The sequence below is a fragment of the Delphinus delphis genome, chromosome 3 (assembly GCF_949987515.2).
Source record: "Delphinus delphis chromosome 3, mDelDel1.2, whole genome shotgun sequence".
Lineage (NCBI taxonomy): Eukaryota > Metazoa > Chordata > Mammalia > Artiodactyla > Delphinidae > Delphinus > Delphinus delphis.
Window position 1 is genome coordinate 101718951 of NC_082685.1, and position 19397 is coordinate 101738347.

The window sequence follows — 19397 nt, forward strand, 5'->3', positions numbered from 1 at the left end:
CAAATAACTCAATTTCCTTTCTTTTTATGGCTGAGTAATATTCCATTGTATATATGTGCCACATCTTCTTTATCCATTCATCTGTTGATGGACACTTAGGTTGCTTCCATGTCCTGGCTATTGTAAATAGAGCTGCAATAAACATTTTGGTACATGACTCTTTTTGAATTATGGTTTTCTCAGGGTATATGCCCAGTAGAGTGCTCTTTTTAGTTGTGTTGATTCAAAACTGAGAAGCTATTGAGATAAAAGTAAAGGCAGAACTAGTATAAGAACTAAACCTAAGAACCAGGAGTTTTATTAAGACTATTCTTGACATAAACCAAGGATGATCTCTTTCTTAAAAGCAAAAATGAGTGAAGTATTCACCCTCAAGTACTTGCCTTCTTATAGCTTCCCTCATGTTGAGAACATTATGCACAATGTTTTATCTATCAGCTAAATGATTGTTATTTTGCTCCAGAAATATTTATATGAATACTATGTGAATAGTAAAATAATTTTGAAAGTACATTGATTTACCTAGTAAAGGAAAAGGATAATTTTAAGCTCTGGGCTACTTTATAAAATTCCAAAAGGTTTTGATCATTAATAAGTATTAAATTACATTTTTAAATTAAATAACTTTATATATTTTTGAAGGAAATAAAAATAAACAATTTCCATTTACTAATTGCTTTATAAGTAAATATGGGTGAGCAACAATTAAAAAGAAATCTGCACAGAATTATGAAAGCATTCAGGGGGAATAGCCCTTTGAAGGAAAGTTCATTTTTTTTCCTTTAAAACAAGAAGATGGTTTTGAATTCTCAGCAAGGAGTTACCATCTCAATTAAAAATTGTTCTGAATAGGGACTTAAAAGCTGCTACTTCATTTTATTTGTGCTTTGGCCATTAGAAGTGTACAATAACAGAAATTAAAGTGATGGGAAATTAGTTTGAATTCTGTATAGTAATATTAAAGAACAAAAGAAAAATTTTTTCTCAAATACAGTGTTATATTTTTTACTTTACATGTAATATTTGTATCTCTCATTATTAGCTATGTAATCAAAGAGTCAAACACCCAGACTGTTCTTTGAGGCCATATACTATCCATCAGATGGTGCTTTACACATGCAGTGAGAGGAAGATTGTGTTCATGAAAACTCCTGGGAATGAAAATATCTGTGACCATTTTCAGTTGGGGCTGATTTTTACCTGTATAAGAAGAGTAAAGATATCTCTGTTTTCATTTATATAATATGACTCAGTATTTGAAACAGATCGAGACATCCAGATTAGAGCAATCAGAGCTTTTCAGGAATCATTCACTGTTTCAGGGAAACATCCATGTGCTCATGTTTGTAGTTCTCTTTAATATTAAAACATAAACATCGGCACTCTGAAACATCAGGAGCTACTTTCTTAGATACTAAAAACTATGTTATTAAAGACGTTTAAGGCCCTACATTTCGGGACTTGGAAGTTCAAGCCTTCTTACTTCTTGTTCATCTTGTCATCCAGGACTGCACTGCATGGCAGTGTCATTTGTCCCCTGCAGAAACTTAGGAGGTGACTTTCATATTGCTGTCCATCTAAATGGTGTCCCCTAAGATAGTTTAATGCCAAACTGCACAAACATGGCAGGCTTATAGATTATTAGCATTAAAATGGCATATCTTCTGTAAAGTTACTGAACTTTACGAAACTATTTCAAAAATTTATTTCTATGTTTTGAAAGTAAAGTAATTCAAGTTTGAAGACCTAAGCAGAAAATGCAACCTGAATGACATAAGATTTTGTGTATTTTGTTGTATTAGACATTTAATACTGGCCCATCCCATTATGAAGATTTGCAAAGATCAATAGCGGAATCTTTTTATAGTGAAGACAAACTCACCATAGTGAAAGTACACATTTCTGAAAAGCGATAAGGACAGAAGGTGACACATAGTGGAGCATGAAGGACTAGTGAAACAGTTACTGTAATAGGGAGGAGTAGGGACAAACTGGGAACTTAAGGGGGAAGATGTAGGAAAGTGGTTTTAAGAGAAGCAAAGGAAATGAGAATCTCCACATTGAGCTGCAAAACTCAAGTTTATTATTAGGGGCCACATATGATGATAAGAAAAAGATTACCACTGCTTTGTCCCTTTTACAAATTCAAGTATAAGTTTTGGTCCCTGAAAGTGCTTCAACACCTGAGTCATAAACAGTTCCTCATATTATTCCCTCTATTTTCTTTCTAAATAAAAATCAGGATTGTGTCTAATGGCTTTTCTTGTTCTCATTTTTTTTTTTTTTTTTTTTGCGGTATGCAGGCCTCTCACTGTTGTGGCCTCTCCCGTTGCGGAGCACAGGCAGGCTCAGCGGCCATGGCTCACGGGCCTAGCTGCTCTGTGGCATGTGAGATCTTCCCGGACCGGGGCACGAACCCGTGTCCCCTGCATCAGCAGGCGGACTCTCAACCACTCTGCCACCAGGGAAGCCCCTCTTGTTCTCATTTTTGAGTTGGCCTTTTTTTCAGACAAGAGGTCACAAATGGTTATGGTCTCAAAACCAATTTACCTAGAGAATAAAGTAGTAGTGACTGAAATGTTCTTTTTTTTTTGAAGTATAGTTAACTTACAATATTGTGTTAGTTTCAAGTGTACAGCAAAGCTATATATATAAAATTCAGATTATTTTCCATTATAGGTTATAAAAAGATATACAATACATGTGCTATACAATAACTCCTTTTTGCTCACCTATTTTATGTATGGTAGTTTGTATCTGTTAATCCCATACTCCTAAGTTATCCCTCTTCCCCCCTGTCCCCTTTGGTAACTGTAAGTTTGTGTTCTATGTTTCAAAGTCTTTTTCTGTTTTGTATATAGATTCATTTGTATTATTTTTTAGATTCACCTGTAAGGGTTGTCAACTAGTATTTGTTTTTTCTCTGACTTCACTAACTGTAATAGTCTCTAGGTCCATCCGTGTTGCTGCAAATGACAATATTTCATTCTTTTTTATGGCTCAGTAATATTCCATTTATATATGTATATATATTATCACACCTCCTTTATCTGTTCATCTATTGATGGACACGGGTTATTTCCATGCATTTCCTATTGTAAATAGTGCTGCTATGAATATTGGGGTGCATGTATCTTTTTGATAAAGTTTATGAGTTTTCTGGATATATACACAGAAGTGGGATTGCTGGATCATATGGTAGCTCTATTTTTAGTTTTTTAAAGAACCTCCATACAGTTCTCCATAGTGGCTGCACCAATTTACATTACTACCAAGAGTGTACAAGGGTTCTCTTCTCTCCACATCCTCTCCAGCATGTATTATTTGCAGACTTTTTGATGATAATCATCTGACCAGTGTGAGGTGATACCTTATTCTAGTTTTGATTTGCATTTCTCTAATAATTAGCTGTGTTAAGCATCTTTCCATGTGCTTCTTGGCCATCTGTGTATCTTCTTTGGAGAAATGTCTATTCAGGTCTTCTGCCCATTTTTTGATTGAGTTGTTTGGTTTTTTTGTATGAGCTGTCCGTATTTTTTGGATATTAATTCCTTGTAAGTCACATCTTTTGCAATTATTTTCTTCCATTCCATAGGTTATCTTTTCGTTTTGTTGATGGTTTCCTTTTCTGTGCGAAAACTTTTAAGTTTGATTAGGTCCCATTTGTTTAGTTTTGATTTTAGTTCTTTTGCCATGGGAGATAGATCTAAGAAGATATTGCTATGCTTTATGTCCCAGAATGTTTTGCCTATGTTCTCATCTAGGACTTTTATGGTGTCATGTCTTATATTTAGATATTTAAATCATTTTGAGTTCATCTTTGTATATGGTGTAAGGGAATGTTCCAATTTCATTGATTTACATGTAGCAGTCCAGCTTTCCCAACACCACTTGTTGAAGAGACTTTTTCTCTATTGTATAGTCTTATCTCCTTTGTCATAGATTAATTGAATGTAGGTATATGGGTTTATTTCTGGGCTGTCTGTTCTGTTCCATTGATCTATATGTCTGCTTTTCTGCCAATACCACACTGTTTTGAATACTGTAGCTTTGTGGTATTGTCTGAAGTCTGGAAGACTTACGCCTCCAGCTCTGTTTGAAATGCTTTTTACTTGGCAATATATTGTTGCCAGCATCACAGATAAAAAGATGTGTTCAAGAAGAAAACCTTTCCCTGTATCCCTACTTAAAAAATGACCCCATCATCAGAATCTTATAGAGAAACTGACCTTTTTCAAAGAAAGAGCTTATATATCTTGTGCTAAATAAAAATAAAATGTGTTTAACTTTTTGCCACTAACGTGTTCAGCATTTACACCTTTATGTTTATTTGATACCTGGGAAAATGTGACTTCACCTTCAATCCAAAATGTATTTTGGATTTATACTTATTTAGTTTCCTTTTAAAATGTCTAAATAATACAGTGGAAAAGAATATTTGTATACTTAAATGCCAAAATGTGTTTTATGTTGCATAACTTCTCTTTGAGGAGCTGGGTATCATAATTTCTCTTTGAGGAGCTGGGTTGGAAATAAGACCTTGTAAGTGTTTGGTTCTTTACAGTTTTCTTTACAATGAGCTTTGGAGTAACAGGAAAAAGACCGTGATAATAATAATATTCTCAGTTCTCAAATATGCTTAATGGAGGCCAAAATGCTCCAAAAATATCAATTAATGGAAGATCATGTATTATTTGATTCTGCAAATTGCCATGAAGAAATGGTGGCAGTAATACCAAATCTGAAACTAGAGATATGTTTTATGTCTTGTACAAGTGTCCTGTACCAAGTATTTTTCAACATATATGCTCTCTATTTGATCTGATCTTTTTTCTCTTTCTGTTTTTTCTTCTTAAAGCTCGTGTGTGTGTATATACATATGTGTATGTGTATGTATATACACATACATATACACAAATGGATACTGTATGAAAACAGTGTGTTCTCACTGTGTTTGAGGATATAGTTAACTAGACTAAGCAGACTTCTTAAAGGAATGAGCATAATATGTTGACCCTCTTGTCAAGGGGAAGTCTGGTGATATTAATATTGAACATTTTCTTTCCAAATGAGGTATAGCATGTTGAATAATACCACAAGATCTACAAACACTTTTGAAACATATTGTAAAGGACTAGGGTATATTTGTGTTCCAAGGGCTGAGCTAGGAACTGCATGCTAGTTTCTGAGGATTTCTGTGAGCCTTTTTCATCTTGCCCTTGGCTGACTCAATTCTGTAGCTAGGGAGGTGTGGGGCAGTTATTTGGACTAGAGTGCCTTTGGAGAGTCCCCACCATTAAAATAGTCTCCACTGGCTTAACTCATGAATAAAATCATACATTCCAAAAGCAAAGAGGCAAAAAAGAAAATATAAACATTTTTCCCTTACACTTGCTTATAATGGGGTTTATTCTTAGTAAGGGGAATTTGTGAAAAAAATTTTTCTTTTGAAATGGAATAGAATAAATAGAACTTTACTGCACCTGGGGATGAATGTGCTTTGAATGCATTTCAAATGTGTTTTGCATATGCTTAAGCCTAATATGTTAGCTTTTCTTTGGCAGAAGAGTATTCTGCTATGCCCTTTCTTGCCCATTCGACCTAGCAATTCATCAATTGATATCCCCATTTACTGATCAATCACAATTTACTGAAAACCTCCTGTAGACCACATTTGCCATACAGAGAGATGCTATCCAAGGACAAGAATTCTCTTGCATTATGCTCAATTTACTACCATCTAGAGATGCAATGAGAAACAGAGAAAAAGTGTTTTCAAATCCTGCAGCCATCCTTTAGTGCAAGAATAACAGAATGGTAAATAATTTACTTTGGGTCACCTGTGTGATTCACATTCAAAATATTTGCTTAGTCCCAAATTTATGGACAGATATGTTTCGCGAGATTAAAATGTTCAAAAGTGTCTCTTTTGGCCTTGCATTTTATTTGTCTGATCTGTATTCTTTTTTTGTGCAATAAACTGATAAATATTCTAGCCAGGTTTTTTATTAATTCTTCTTGCTTCCCTTTTGTGGCTTTTGACTGACATCTATTCACTTCAAGGGTGATTTTCCTGTTGGCAAGAGGCAGAAGAGGCACACCAAGCATCACCTTCAGGAACAAGCAATTTAAGTACTATAATGAGATGGGTCTTTTCAGAGTCTATAATTGGTGACAAAGTATGGCAGCTTCATATCAGACAAAGATGTACAACACAGAGCTTATTAATGAGGATAGAGTGTCATACTCAAGAAAGCTTCCTGTGACTATGAGACAGGAGAATATAACAGATAGCGTAGGTTGTTACTAAGTCCAATATCTCCAATTTGCATCATAAAACCTTTATGTAAGCCAATTCAAGCTAATCCAGGATGGGATATTTTTCCCCTCTAGAAATCACTAGGGTAGCCAGCAATCCATCACTTTGGATCCCAGCCCTCACAGACAACAGCAATAATCATCTAAACTTGCAGATATGCTCAATTTAATTGGGTTAGTTTAGTAACCTTCCTTGTATTAGAGCCAACTTGCAAAGAGATGTAATATTTTCACAGTTATGAAGACATAGCAGCTGGCCATAGTAAGATTTGATTGTGGATCAAGAAATCAGATTTTCATCAAGTTAAGAACTCTTCATGGAAATATATGTGGAATAAATAATAAAGTAAAATGATTAACAAGGAGACTTACAAAGATATTGGCAAGGCATGGGAAAACTGCCTTACTGACAATGCTGAAATCTGTTACTTAGCTTACTCTGGTGGTTTTTACTTATATTTTGGAGAAAACACATTAATTTTAAATAAGACAACAAGATTAAAAAGTAGATATTGAAATAATATATTATTTTAAGATTTAGAAGCTCTATGAAACTTCAAGATGTTCAAATTGTTTTGTAAATATTAATCCATTAAGCTTTATACAATTTTCTAGGAAGGTAACAGTATCTTCCTTTTTAATATTCTTAAACACTTAAAAAGTTAATAACTTTGATGCAGTCAAATACAATTTTAAGGGAAGTCATAAAGAGAACCCATATTCTGGGTTCTTGGTGCTTTGTTCTAACTGAGAAATGATACTTTTTATTTTGAGAACAATAGAAAACAAGTACCTTTTCTTAATTGTAACCTGGGACCTATTTCAATGAGGCAAGTGACCAAAATGCTGACGAATAAAACACTGTACAGTCTCTTCACCATCTGCAGCATATTAACAAATTTCCTTGATGAACTGTTTATAGTATAATTACAAAGAAAAATAAGGTTAAAATAAAACAGAATGAAAGGTAAAGGATTGTCTAACTTAAAATGCCCCTTTCCTAGTTATCAAGCATTCATTTGTAGAGAAAGGGGACTTCATTTCAACATGCACTGCTTAAGGGGAGAGTGTCTTTCTGTTTATAATTAGAGACCGTTTATTCTATTAAGTTATAGGATTCCCCCTCAGATTGTCACTCTATGATAATGTTTCTAGGGAGTTCATGAATTTTCCAAGTAATTGAAATATTTCTTGAAGTCCAAATTTTGCCTTCATTGATTATAAGCTGGAAATCATAGCTCAATAAAACTTTTAGAAGCATTTAAAATTATAATTGTATATGGATGAAAATACCCAGGACCACATTTTAAACTAGCAGTGATTGCATAGGTATTATTACTAATGCATTGCATATGACAAGTTATGAGAAGCTAGAAGCATTTCCTTCTGCACATCAGGACTAAAGAGAAAGAATCCCAAAGGTCAGAGACTGGCTTCTCCTGTTTGGTCAGGGACAAGTCAGGGATAATAAATTAGAATTATAGATTCTAGGGAGGTTGGAAAGACCTACCCCATTTCACTCCTTCTAACTAAGCTTTGATCTTACCCTCAGGATTCTGTGTGTGTGTGTGTGTGTGTGTGTGTGTGTGTGTGCGCGCACACGCATGTGTGCCTGTTTCTGTGTCTGTCTTTTGGTTCTAACCAAGACACTGATCAAAAAACTGGAATAAGTCCACTTCCTGCCTGACTCAGCATTTACAAAGTGAGGAAGTCAAAGGGAGAGAAAGGATTCATTTTATTCATTAAGACTATCCAATGTCTTAGGTGATACATTAACAATAAGTGCTGTCAGATGTAATATGACATAGAAATTTGTAATTTAGTGAGTCTATTTGTGTACTAAATTTATATTTCATATTATCTATTGTGCTTGTTTCCCACTTTTTTTCTTTTCTGGGTAAGTGAATAAATAACTGAGTTTTAAAGACTGAATTTTCAATTTGTGGGTCCTTCTTTTTCAGTCCACTCTCCCCAGAAACAACTTTGTATGCAACCAGATATGTAGCAGCAAAGAATGTTGAGTAGAGTGTGGGCTTTGATATTAGACAGTTTTGAGGTCAAGCATAGATAATTCCCTTCTTAGTATTAGAACCACAGACAAGCCTTGGCCTCTCTGAGCTTTGCTTTTCTCATTTATGAGCAAAAGTAATACTGTCCACTTTGTAGGACTGGTTTAGTGTCTAGAAATAATATATGTAAAGTGTTCATCTTAGAAACTAGCATTTAATGGATACACAGTGGATATTATTGCTGTTATCATTCCTACTGTTGTTATATGAGCAAGAAGGTCTCTGGGGAAAGGATAATTGTTTGGGTGAGGACTTGTGTGGGATCATATGATAGAGTCTCTTTCAAATTCTTGCTCTTGTGACAAACTGCGTCTGTGCCTTTTCTCCAAGTGAATCATTCACATCCAGCCTGGCCACCTGATTATAACCTCGCCTCTCTTTCACTTTCACTAAGTGTTCAGTAATAAAAATAAGATGACAGTTTGCCACTTCCAAGTGTGGTGACTCAGCCCTCAGGGTTGTTTGTGAAGTGACTTACCTTTCCCTCATTTTGTGCAGTAGAACATTGAAGTAAGGGTGTTAGGTGGTATAAGCTGGGTTTTTTTCCTTATCCTGAAACATAAAAGAAGTTATTTTTCTATGTATCTTACCTTTTCTGTGAAGTAATGTTTTGTTCACAAAAATATTAAAAGGGAATTAGACAAGTATTTGTAAATTATTATTAAGATTAAAATTCAAATATATTTCTGTGCAATAAATAATTAAATATCTATTGATACTAATCCAGGACTATTGTAGATGTAGGTTTTATAACGGGTATAACAATAGTTAAAATTATTTCAGTAATGAAACGTAATAGAAACATGAGGAATTTGTGTGTAAGAAGAAGATATTTTTTAAAGAGTCTAGTGTTAAGGGAAAGAAAAGGCTAGGAAGCTAACCAAGAATGCCAAAAATGATTGTTTTCAGTTAGATGAAAATATCTTATATGTCCTTTAAAATGAATGAAGACATATTTTATCCTGTTATTTTTTTGACAGGTGTCGTTTTACCAGGGCAAGTGTTGTAATATCTTAGTTACTTTTAGAAAGTAACAGCCACTAATAATTTCTAAAGTTTAAAACTGGTGACCACAGTCATCAGGTGTTGAGCTGAAACTTTCATAATTGTCGGCGATTTATTCTTCCTATCCCTATAAGTGAGCATTTTTGCAGAGAGTCCAGCATCACACTGTCACTGACTGAAAATAATTTGAAATTGGAGTTGGTAAAACCTACCTATCTGTGAAGCTATCCTACTTGTTCAACTCTCAAGAGAAAAAGGAAGCTAATCTTGATCAAACATTTACATTTTAACTCTTGCCATTTTTTTCTTCTTTCAGGCAACTTATTTTCTCTGAGTAATTCTCTAAGTTTTACATCTGTACATGGTCCTCCAGTGTTGTATACCTTATTTTAGTAGTTCCTGGTCCTTTGTTTCTAGAAAGCTAGAGAGTGCTCCCCTTTGTCTATGAGAAGATGAAAAAATATATAATAAACTGTCCACCTTGCTTCACAGTTTATTCCTTCTTCAAGTTAATGTCCTCTCCTTTTGTACTTTTTCTTATGAGCAATGAGTAATGTAGAAAATAATGTGTTCTGTTTCTCATTCTCTAAAAGGGTTTAAACATTGCTGACCATGAAGGAGGTGGCAGGTAAACTCCCAGAGAAAGAGAGTAGCTGACAGCTCTTTGGTGGCAATAGCAAGCAAATGTGTTGTCTTGATTTGTAAAGGGTTTTAATGTCATCAATAGTAATTCAGCAAAGAGAGAGTTGTAAAATGCAGCTCAAAATGTAGCAAATTGCATCATTGTCAATGCTTTAGAATTTTAAAATATCTGCAGCAGATGGTAGAGTGCTAGGAGCAATGTCTTGCTTTAGTGTCTAGGAAAAGTTTATGTCATCATAAACCCTAGCATGATTGTGGCTTCTTTGGCCTGCTGAAAAAAAGTTGTTATTTATTTTCCTTCCAATAATAATTTGCTTTTAAAAATATTTAACAGACTATCAAGAAATCAGGATTTCTTAGAGAAATTGTTCACTTTCCAAAGATATAAAAGAATATTATATAGTATCCTCAGAAGTAGAGAAATGTTTTGAAACAACTTAATAGGGTTTTTTTTCTCAACAGAAAAATTCTGTGTTATATATTGTCCAGTCTAGTTTTAAATGTCCTGAATAAGGAAGGTATTTTTGCTAAAAAAAAAACCCAAAAAACAGTTCCAGTGCTGTACAAATTCATCAAATTTTAGTTCTGGAAGCTTCTTTAAATATTAGGTATTCCAGTATTTACAAATGGTGGAACTGGAACCCCTCAGGATTTATCTAAGAACATATACCTGGAATTAGGCCACCAGGTATCTCTTCCTCTCCTTCAACTTAGATTTTTGTTTTGTATTTTTTAATGTACTAAATTGTAAAAAAAGTTAATAATCTAATTGATATTTGTGGCAAGTACAAAAACTTCCTCAATTTAAATTGATAATTGTGCAATAATTGTAGCTTTCTAGCCTACAATCTCTTGGAACCTTGAAGAAACTGAGCAATGGGTTGTCTTATTTTTTAGAATCATGCAAAAATCAAAATGAAGAATAGAATAAAATAACCTATATTTTAGAAGGAACACATGTGACAAAAATATTTAAAATTAGGAAATTTTTCACTGGCAAATATTATACAGAAAGGGCCTTGGGTTCTGTATTGTGGTGGCTACTAGGATCACCTTTGAAGCCAGTCTATCTGGGTTGGACTCTCAACTCTGCCACTTAATGCTTTGTTATTTAAGCATGTTTCTCAGTGTCTCTGTGCCATGGTTTTCTCCTCTCTAAAATGGTGCTACTTATTCCAAGGTGTTGTTGTAAGGATTGAATGAGTTAATAATGTAAAACACTTTACATAGTCTCTGGAAATTAGCACGCTTATAACAAATTCAAGTGCTCTTATTATTATATATTAAACTTCACACATTATAGACTGAACTTTTTGTCAGGAAGACAGTGGCTGAGATAAGCAGAAATGTGTAAGTAGTTATCAGGAAAACTAACTAGTGCCAAAGAATTAGGAGAAAGTTTCCCAAAGCATATTACTGGAGAGGTGCTCCAAAAAATCATTTTCTACTTTATCTGTTACATGGAAGTATCCCAACACAGGCAGAGTAAACTATATTCCGTTTCCCTCTTAACCTGTACTTTAGTTCCCTCCAAACTTTTGTACCCTAGTTTCATTCTCTTTATCTGGAATTTTTTTTTTCCTTAAAATTAAGTATGCCAGGGACACTATGATTCCAACTGAGGCTACTGAGAAAAGACGCTCAGATAAGAATAAAATAAGAACAGCCACCCTACTGGCTTTTCTATCTTGTGCTCAGCTTCCCTTGATAATGCTCAAGAGGGAAAAGGTAACCGTGGAAGATGAGAGAGGAGCATATTTATCCTTCCCCATAGCATCACAAAAATCTTAGAGTCAACTTTAGTTGTTTCTCGCAGTTCAGCCTGACTCCTGGTACCAAGGGACCAGATCAGTCTTTTCACTAACTAGTTGTTGCATCTCACCCCCATCCCCCATCAGTCTCTTTCTGAAGGCCACACACCCTGTGTGGCTCTGTGCATAAAAAGCTAAAGGATAAAGTAAACAAAGAAACTGTCAAAACAAAGGCAGAACATGTTGCTAGGCATGCTAGTGGAGTATTTCCAGAAATCTTTTTTCTGAGCCTCAGTACTTGTTGCCTTAGGCACCAGGCTGTGGAGATTCTTTTCTTTTGATATAACATTTTGACCTTCATTTATACTCTCTTCAGTTATATGTAAAGTTAGTTGTCAGCATCTAGCATTCCTTAGTCTTTACCCAGTGCATGTTAGTTTATGATCAAGGACAAAGGCATTGATGCCGCTCGTTGATGTTCCTGCCATGTAACTGTCACCACTGACATTCACCTTTCTGATAGTCACCCTTGAAAAATAGTATATCATTTCTGAGGGTCATCTCCTTTCACAGATTCAGACCTTGATGTATATGGGAAAAAAAGCCAATTTTTTCCCACTATCTTTGTCCATCAATTCAACATAGCTCTCCAACCACAAGATACGAAAGAAATCTGTTAGAACATGACTCATTTTTACAAGTGTTCACAAATGCTGCATATCAAATTAGGACTCAGAAAAAATTAGGAAGGTCACCCAAATAAGAGACAGGTATGATATACTTCCCTTATAAACTGAGTAAATTTTGTCACTAAGTATCATTATACATGTCATTTCCTGTGCCAGTGAAAAATACCAAGGACGCAGCTTTTTCCAGTGACCTTGCATCCTTTGTTGATGCTCGATATTCTCCTGTCCTAGAGAGTGCCGCTGATTCATTCCATTCCTATGTATGGAAAAATTGGGGTTCTTTTTGACATCATTTTTATAACTCAAATGTAGATTGGTACCTTGGATTGTCAATTTCTACATTCTTTGTTGATACACATAAATATTGCTTGTATATTTTCCTTTGGAATGAGTACATCACAAACATGAAGTATATGTGAAATGTAGGAGGTTCTCAATAAATAAGTAGATTTCCTGTTGGGAGATTGGTAAGATAGCAAAGCTCTTATAACACAAAAATATGTGTTAATGGAATGATCACCTGCAAAATTAGTCCCTAATTTGACATCTATTTCCTATTCATCATTTCTTTATTGACTACATTTAACTGACTTTCAGAAAACAGCGCAAGCCAAAGGCAGGACAAAGGTATTGATATATGAACCTGAATCTTATAAAAGTTGCTAGATTTTTTGAAATCACTGTGCCTTGGAATAATCTTATATTGCCTTCCTCCTTTGAAACTGAGCTCTGATTTTTTTTTCAGACACCTACACAAATCCTTATCTCCAGAGGGGATTCTAATCAGACTGTCCAAGTGTCTGGCATCTCCTTTTTAGCTATTGTTGAATCAGAATGAGCCTTTGATTTAAATTATATCTTCAATAGAAGAGAATGATTTCTGTCCTAGGTTTTGAGAGGAATAGAGTTTTCCCTTTCACATGTTCTTATTCTCTCTTTTTATGGAATTCAATAAATAATCCTCAAATACCTTTGGAAACCACCCTGCAACTATAAGGGAGCCAGACTTTGGTTAAGACCTAGGGTATGGAAGGAAGGTTGAGAAACCAAAAAAACATGTGTTTTTGATAGTGTCTTTGAACACCTGTCATATGGTAGCTGGAGCACACTCTAGCTCCAGTTAAGTATGCTAATAAATTTCCTTGCAGTTAATATATTTTTGAGTTGGGAATATCAAATATTTCAAGCAAAAACACCATAATTGAAAGTTATAGGAAGAATTATTAGAATCATAGTCAAAGACACTTACAGATCGGCACATGGAAGAATTAGACCATTTACCAATTGCAAAAAAGAAAATGTCCAAGGACAGGATATTTTATGCGTTCCAAAAGAGAATATTTGGATATCAGAAACAGAAGAGAGGCTTGGGGAAACTTGATGAATCACTAACGTATTTTTTTCAAGTTTATCTCTATAGCAGGCCATATCAGAGAAATATGAAGGTGTTCTAACTGCCTTAAATAATTTCACCAGAAAAATCTGCCTCCTTCCTAAAAGAAACTCCTTGTTTATTCTAAAATTAGTGTATATTATCCATGGATATTGATTTATTAATAATTGATAGATTAAATTATTTTAAAATATATGTTATCACCTTTCAGTATAAGTTTCTAAAATATGGTTAATTATTTGAAGTGGATTGACTTTTAGTTGTTTTTTTCCCCTAACAATATCATATGCAAAACATTTTTTGCACGTAGTCAATCATGATCTACTCTTTCCAGTTTTAGATAGGAATGAAATTGTAAATGGAATTACTAAGTATTTCTCTTTCAAAATAAGTAAAGCACTATTATGCCATAAATTAATGCATGTGATGAGCCAACTTACATATTTTACAATATGACATGATTCTAATGTCGTAGCAGCTATAACATGGCTAGCTTACAAAATGATTCAAATTATGGCCAAGAACCAGTGTTTAAAAAGTACTTCCTTCTTTGAGTACAGGTTTTCTTCCAAATATTTTTTTTTCCCTTAACATTATAATCAATCATAAACAAGTCTAAGGGAGCAACATTTGTCAGACACTGGAGAGTCAAGGAAATATGAGACATGATCCTTCCCCTCAAAAAGATTTTGAGGAAGAAACTGTATATATTAAAGTGAATAGAGCTATGGAAGCAGTGCTGAAGATAAAAAGCACTATGGTCCTTGAGAGGAGGTTGTGGTACCTATGGATCTGGCTGAATACTCCCCAAACACCAGAGAGATTATAATCTTGAGATTACATGCTTGCTATTCAACGTGTGTCCATGGACCATAGGACAACATCACCTAGGAGCTTGTTAGAAATGCCAACACCTAGACCCTGCCCTGGATCTACTGAATCGCAGTCTCCATTAACAAAATTCCCCGAGTGATTTATATGCACAGTGAAATTTAAGAAACATATATAGGGTATGATGAAAAGAAAGATTTTAATCCTTTTTCCAATTTTTTTCCTGAATTGGCTATCTATAAGAATTTAATGCCAACCTTAATATATTCACAGATTTTTTATTCACTTTGCAAGCAACATTTGAAGTAATATTAATGTTTCATGTGCAGGAACATGAACTCTGCAAGATGGGCACTCCACAACTACTGTGTAGGTGTGGGAGGGCTTCCATACAGAGCTCTCATTCCCAGAGATCATCCATGGTTTCCTCTTTGTTATCTCCAGATTGACTGCAGGAATGTATGGGGAAGGAGAAGGAGCATTTGACAGGAGACCTGACTTCTGTTCTCCGTTTGGGTACTAATTAGCAGCATAATCTGAATCATATAATTAATCCAAAAATTAATATTTTCTTATCTATAAAAGGATATTGAACGATCACCATGTTTTCTTTCAACTCTGAATTTTAATAATTCTCTTTCAGATTATCATACAGTAGAAGTTAAAAGGAATAAACCTAACACTACTTAGCCTTCTGTGCAATTTTTTTAGAGAAAAGCTTGATGAAGAATTGGTATTGTGTGTGGTGTATATATGAAAGCAGATTGTTCTTGGGTTAAAAACAAGAAGATGCTGAGCTTCCTCAGTGCCTTGTTATTTAAAGGAACTTTTTGCTTACTTTAAAACACAAAACAGATTTTTCACCTTCAACAGCCAACATTGAGATGTTGTACATATTTCTTATATAAGCTAAACATTGTTGGTATGACTCATAAAGAAGAATACTAATGAACTCAACCTTGCCCTACGTGCTTATTTTCTTATTTCCCTCTTCGACCTAATTTCCTCAAACTTTCCTTTATTATTTAGAGGTTTTTATGTATTTTTTTGAAGACCAGTAGTTTCTTATCAAATGCTTTGCTTTCAAAAATTCATAAAGTAGATGATTGTTGCATGTCTCTTGGGATCAAGGCAATGCTGATATTCATGGGACATTCAAAGAAATAAAACAAGTCCATGGTGTTAACACTTACGAGTAACTGAATGGTGTAATTAAGGTTATAAATAAGGTCCTCCACATCCGTGCCAACACTTGTTATTTGTGGGGTTTTTTGTTTGTTTGTTTGTTTGTTTGTGGTACGCGAGCTTCTCACTGTTGTGGCCTCTCCCGTTGCGGAGCACAGGCTACGGACGCGCAGGCTCAGCGACCATGGCTCACGGGCCCAGCCGCATGTGGGATCTTCCAGGACCGGGGCACGAGCCCATGTACCCTGCATCGGCAGGTGGACTCTCAACCACTGCACCACCCGGGAAGCCCCCATTTGTTTATTTTTGCTTTTATTTCCTTTGCTTTAGGAGACAGATCCAAAAAAAAAATATTGCTATGATTTATGTCAGAGTGTTATGCCTGTGTTTTCTTCTAGGAGTTTTATGGTTTCCAGTCTTACATTTAGGTCTTTAATAGGGGAAATTTTTTCTCAAATATTTTTAACCCAGGGTTGGTTGAATCCATGAATTCAGAACGTACAGATAAGGAGGGCCGACTGTATACATTCTTCTCACCTTCTTTCTTGTTTTGCTAGCTGGATGTGATGGACTACAAGACTCTAGTGCTTGGGTTGGCAAACTGTGGTCCATAGACCAGATCTGCCATGCTGCCTGTTGTGTACAGTTTTATTGAAATGCAGCCACACCCATTCATTTACATATTGTTTGTGGCTGCTTTGTGCTATAGTAGTGGAGTTTAATTGTAACAGAGACCTATGGCATGCAAAGCCTAAAATATTTACTATGTGGCCCTTTACAGAAAAACTTTATCAACCCCTGCCCTAGGAGACAGCAAAGTCAAAATCTTGAAAGAACATGGGTCCCCAAAGCACTGAGAAGAGAGCTGCCACCAACGTGAACCCAAACTTCCTGAACTATTATATGAGCCTGGGGGGGGGAAAGAAAACCAAAAAAACCCTGCTATATTTGATATATTAAATTTCAGAGTTTATTTGTAACATCAGTTTATCGTATCTTTGTTAGTACATCCATTCTCAGATGAAAAAAAAAAGTAAGTCAGAGAAGTTAAATCATTTAGCCACAAATACTTTAGTAAATGTAATTGAAAAAGGATTTGAATGCAGGTCTGGGTAACGCTAAAATCTGTGCTCTTTCTAAATTCAGAGTGATCATCTTTGGTTGCTGAGTTCACAAGTGATTTTTATTTTCTTCTTTGCATTCTCATGTATGTTTTTCTAATAGCTTTATTGAGATACATTCATATACCAACAAATTCTCCCTTCTAAAGTATACAGTTCAGTGATTTTTAGTATATTCACAGCATTGTACACCATCACCGATATCTAATTTTAGAACATTGTCAGCACTCCAAAACAAATCAGATTAGCAGTGACTTCCTAATCCCTACTCCTCCTATCACCTGGGAACTTTTGATACTAATCCCCAATCCTATTCAAAGTGGAACAATGATGAATTTACCTCTTCTGGACATTTTATATAAATGGAATTGTACAATATATGGTCTTTTGTGACTGGTTTAACTTAGTGTAACATTTTCAAAATTCCTCCATGACATAGCATATATCAGTACTTCCTTCATTTTTATTGATGGATAATAATATTCCATTGTATGAATATATCACATTTTTATCCATTAATCAGTTGGGTTGTTTCCACTTTTTAGCTTAAGAATAATGTTGCTATGAACATTTGTGTATGAGTTTTTGTGTAAACATATGTTTTTATTTCTCTTGGGTATATAAGTAGGAGTAGAATTGCTTGATTATGTGGTAACTCAATGTTTAACATTTTAAACAACTGCTGAACTGTTTTTCAAAGTGGCTGCACCATTTTATAATCTCACCAGCAATGTATGAAGATTCCACTTTTTTCACATCCTTACTAAAACTTGTTTTTGCTTGTCTTTTTTTTTTTACTTTAGCTATCCTTATGGGTGTATAGTGATATCTCAATTGTGGTTTGATTTGAGTTTTCCTAATAACTAGCATTTGCTTATGACCAGTTGACTATCTTCTTTGGAGACATGTCTATTCAAATTCATTGCTTACTTTAAATTTTAGTTATTTGTCTTTTTATTGTTGAGTTGTAAGTGTTCTTTATATATTCTGGATACAAGTCCTTTATCAGATAGATACATGATTTAAAAATATTTTCTCAGATTCTTTGGGCATTTTTGTGTTGTTTTGTTTCTTTTCTCTTTTTGGTGGTATCCTTTGAAGCACAAAAGTTTTTAATTTTGATGAACTCTATTTCTTTTTTGTCACTTCTACTTCTGGTGTCATGCAAGAAACCATTGGCTAATACAAGATCATGAAGATTTATACCTATGCTTTCTTATAAAGTTTTATAGTTTTAGTTCTTACTTTTAAGCCTACTATAAATTTTCACTTAATTTTTTTCTATGGCGTGATATAGTTGTCCACCTTTACTCTTTTTTTTAATAGATCTTTATTGCAGTATAATTGCTTCACAATACTGTGTTAGTTTCTGTTGTACAACAGAGTGAATCAGCCATATGCATACATATATGCCCATATCCCCTCCCTCTTGAGCCTCCCTCCCACCCTCCCTATCCCACATCTCTAGGTCATCGCAAAGCAGCGAGCTGATCTCCCTGTGCTGTGCTGCTGCTTCCCACTAGCTAACTGTTTTACATTCAGTAGTGTATATATGTTGATGCTACTCTCACTTCACTCCCGCTTCCCCCTCCCCCTGCCCTGTGTCCTCAAGTCCATTCTCTATGTCTATGTCTTTATTCCTGCCCTGCCACTAGGTTCATCACTACCATTTTTTTTTTTTTAGATTCCATATATATATGTTAGCAGACAGTATTTGTTTTCCCTTTCTGACTTACTTCACTCTGTATAACAGACCCTAGGTCCATCCACCTCACTAGCAATAACTCAATTTCATTTCTTTTTATGGCTGAGTAATATTCCATTGTATATATGTTCCATATCTTCTTTATCCATTCATCTGTCTGTGGACATTTAGGTTGCTTCCATGTACTGGCTATTGTAAATAGTGCTGCAGTGAACATTGTGGTACATGTCTCTTTTTGAATTATGCTTTTCTCAGGGTATATGCCCAGTAGTGGGTTTGCTAAGTCATATGGTAGTTCTATTTTTAGTTTTTTAAAGAACCTGCATACTGTTTTCCATAGTGGTTGTATCAATTTACATTCCCACCAACAGTGCAGGAGGGTTCCTTTTTCACCACTCCCTTTCCAGCATTTATTGTTTCTGCATTTTTTGATAATGGCCATTCTGACTGGTGTGAGGTGATATCTCATTGTAGCTTTGATTTGCATTTCTCTAATAATTAGTGATGTTGAACATCTTTTCATGTGTTCGTTGGCCATCTGTATGTCTTCTTTGGTGAAATGTCTATTTAGGTCTTCTGCCCATTTTTTAATTGAATTGTTTATTTTTTTTTGATATTGAGCTCGATGAACTGTATATTTTGGAGATTAATCCTTTGTTGTTTCACTTGCAAATATTTTCTCCCATTC